The 3,935-nt window shown below is 50.2% G+C and overlaps 1 pseudogene; it reads left to right on the top strand.

Annotated features, from left to right (window-relative positions):
- Window positions 1-1,779: 1,779 nt before the first annotated feature.
- On the top strand, window positions 1,780-3,235 carry LOC119271295 (annotated as a pseudogene).
- The last annotated feature ends 700 nt before the right edge of the window (window positions 3,236-3,935 follow it).

The following is a 3,935-nucleotide window of genomic DNA, read 5'->3' as shown; positions in this document are numbered from 1 at the left end:
GGTATCCAAGAGTTTTTTGTTCAGCTGCCTTTATACACTTTGTTCCATCGACATGGATCCAAACTTTGGTCCCATTAAAGGAAAACTATTCGTCCCTTTGTGTTTCCCACATGTCTATCCTGCATGTGACAATAGATGTCAACCAACCAATGTGTTGTGGTCTCGACCTATGTATGGACGCAACAAGCTCAATGTGCATGGCTCTTTCCTAAATGGTGCAGTAGAGGCTGGTATGGTGCTTAGAGATCATGAATGTGCAGTTGTTCTCAATGTGTGCCGGCAAATCTTTTGATGCAATGACGCCCTGGAATTTGAGCTTCTTGCACTCCATGCAGGTTTATCTTTGGCACTTCAATGGTGTTCCCTACCATCTGATGTTGAATGTGGTTGTCTTGAGGCAGTCATGATGATCAAGAGTAGAGAAGGCAACAATACGAAGTATGCTTTTTTGGTCGAGGAAATCAAGAGAAGCATGGATGAATGTGATTCTTGTATTACTCATATTCGCCATAGTCAAAATAAGTCTAGTCATTTTATGGCAAACTTCGGGAGATCCCAACGCCGAACTGTTGTTTGGCTTGGATCAGGCCCTCTCTGCGCTTTAGAAGTCTTTGAAGTTGATTGTAAAAATTGAGTGTTTGGAGTAGTACAAGAATTTATTCACACAAAAAAGATTGTCAAGAAAAGTCACTAGAGAAATTTTGCGGTGTCGAGGTTTGGCCTTCTTGTGTGAAGTTGGATACTTTCAACCGATGAAAAAAAATCCCTTGTTTGGTTTCAGGAGGTTCGCTAGCTTACCTGAAAGTAAGGATCGAACTACTGTTTTTTTTTTGCGAGAAAATTCCCGATCTATTCATTTTCGATCATGACAGTACAACGAATATCAGAAATAATAGAAATTGCATCCAGATCCGTAGACCACCTAGCGGCGACTACCAGCACTGAAAGCGAGCCGAAGGCGCGCCACCGTCATCGCCCCTCCATCACCGCAGTCGGGCACAACTTGCTGTAGCACACAATCGGGAAATCGTCGTGTTAAGGCCCCGTAGGACCAGCGCACCAGAACAGCAACTGGTTTTACATGAAGAATTTAAAATGCAATCTTCTACTACTAAAGTTTACGTTTCATGTTGCACAAGAAAATTTTGGGTAGTCAAGTATTGTGATTTTTTCAAATAACAAGCATACGCTAGTATTGCATTGCGCACAGGCACAAACATGGCGAGTATCAAGCTCACCATCACGTTCTCAGGAAGGTCTTCGAGGTGGAGAGAGTATAGCCCCATCTACCATGTGGAAATACCATCGGATGGAGCAGATGTATGAGAAATAGACGTGACGCTGCTCAAGTTTGAGAACAAGGTTGCATCTAGATGCAAGGGCGACCAAGTCCAAGTTCCGGTTTGTGTTAGCGTCGTGAAGTGAAAACAATTGAAACGTACAATCTGTTCCAAAACATTGCCATTATGAATGTTAATTAATCTTACATAAAATATTGGCATTTTCAATGTTAAAACAGCTGAAATCTGGGAGTAGCACAAAATATTGCCCAAGAAGTGCGTGGGAATAACTAGCAAGTACGTATAACTAGCAAGAACCTGGCTGATGGCGCAATCACAGGTCATACCATATACCGACTTGCCCCATTCGTCTCCCCATTAATCAACTTACCATTTTAATCGTACGCCAATTCCCCTATTAATACTCTGCATAGCAGCAGCAGCAGCTACACACCATTGGCAAAGCAATCCCGCAGTTGAGTCAGCAGTTCAGCACACAATGCCTGGGACGACGACCTCCCGCGCTCTCCTGCTCGTTGGCGTCGTCCTGACGGCGCACGTGTTCTTGTGCACGGCGTACGTCGGCGGCGATGGGTTCAGCGTGGAGTTCATCCACCGTGACTCCGTCAAGTCGCCGTACCGTGACCCGTCGCTCACCGCGCCCGCCCGCGTTCTCGAGGCCGCGCGCCGGCCGCCGCTCCACATCGCGCGCCGCTGCGCTCTCGCGTTCCTACGGCCGCGCCGACGCACCGTCAGCCGACGGCGCCGTCTCCGAGCTCACCTCCAGGCCCTTCGACTACCTGATGGCCGTGAACGTGGGCACGCCGCCCACCCGCATGCTCGCCATCGCCGACACCGGCAGCGACCTCATCTGGCTCAACTGCAGCAGCGGAGCCGGCGCTCCTGGTCTCGCGGCAGCCTACCACGCCCATGCGCCCGCTCCCGCTCGCGCCCCCGCGCCCTCGTCCGCGCCGCCGCCGGGCGTCCAGTTCAACTCCTCCAATTCGACGACGTTCAGTCTCGTGAGCTGCGGCTCCAGCGCATGCCGCGCGCTCCCCGATGCCTCTTGCCCCGACTCCAAGTGCAGGTATCTCTACTCCTACGGCGACGGCTCCCAGACGAGCGGCCTCCTCTCCACGGAGACCTTCACCTTCGCCGACGACCAAGGCACCCGCGGCGATGGGAAGATACGCGTGGCCAACGTCAACTTCGGCTGCTCCACGACCATGATCGGCTCGTTCATCGGGGACGGCCTCGTCGGGCTCGGCGGCGGCGACCTCTCCCTCGTCAATCAGTTAGGCGCAGACACATCGCTCGGCCGGAGGTTCTCCTACTGCCTCGTGCCCTACTCCATCAACGCCTCCTCCGTGCTCAACTTCGGCCCCCGTGCCACCGTGACGGAGCCGGGCGCGGCGACGACACCGCTGATCCCATCTGAAGTGAAGGCCTACTACACCGTCGATCTCCAGTCCGTCAAGATCGGGAACAAGACCTTCGCGGCGCCGCAGGAGTCCCCCGTCATCGTCGACTCCGGCACGACGCTGACGTACCTGGCGAACGAGCTTCTGGACCCATTGGTGGGAGAGCTGACCCGGAGGGTCAAGCTCCCGCCGGCGAAGTCGCCGGAAGAGCTCCTGCCACTGTGCTTCGACGTGAGCGGGGTACGGAAGGGGCGGGTGGCGGCGATGATCCCTGACGTGACGCTGGGGCTGGGCGGCGGCGCGACGGTCACGCTGAAGGCGGAGAACACGTTCGTGGAGGTGCAGGAGGGGACTGTGTGCTTGGCGGTGGCGGCGGCGTCTGAGCAGTCCACGCCTGTGTCTATCATCGGGAATATCGCGCAGCAGAACATGCACGTCGGCTATGACCTCGACAAGGGCACCGTGACCTTCGCCGCAGCAGACTGCGCCAGGTCCTCCGCAGCCCCCTCCCCCTCCGGCTCTCTGCATATCTAATCAGCATTACTAGTTGGCATTTTTAGACAAGGGGAGATTTATTATTTGCTTGCGATCGCATGCATCTGCAAAATATATAAAACATTACGAGAAATGAGATTCTATCATGCACGGAAATCTACTGTTCATGGTTACTATATATGAGATTCATGCTACTTTTTTTTGTTGTGTTGTCCAAATCTGTCATGTTTCAAAGTGTTACATCAGGTTTCTCTCTGGTTCCAAGGTGAATCATAATGTTTTGTTGTGTACCATGGTGTATCATCAAACTAATCTGAAGCGAGTGCATTATTTTTTGACATATTTGCTTGCGATCGCATGCATCTGCAAAATATATAAAAACATTACAAGAAATGAGATTCATGCTACCTTTTTTTTGTTGTTGTCAAAATTTGTCATGTTTCGAAGTGAATCATAATGCTTTTCTCTCGTTCCAAAGTGAATCACAATGTTTCCTTGTGTATCATCAAACTAATCTGAAGCGAGTGCATTTTTTTTTGTCAATAAACGATGAAACATGATGTACACATTGCAATAAGAAAAGAAAAGAAACATTATGAAACAAAATAAATTTTAACAACAAATAAACAACTAGCATGAATATCAAAGCAATCACGGATGATCTACATACAGGATATAGAAAAATCACTCTCAAAATATTATTCTCCTCTTAAAACGACAAAAAAAAAAGATCCAACAA

Source organism: Triticum dicoccoides, chromosome 3A (genome assembly GCF_002162155.2).
Source record: "Triticum dicoccoides isolate Atlit2015 ecotype Zavitan chromosome 3A, WEW_v2.0, whole genome shotgun sequence".
NCBI lineage: Eukaryota > Viridiplantae > Streptophyta > Magnoliopsida > Poales > Poaceae > Triticum > Triticum dicoccoides.
Note: the sequence above shows the minus strand (reverse complement) of the source record. Positions and strands in the feature narration are given on the sequence as shown.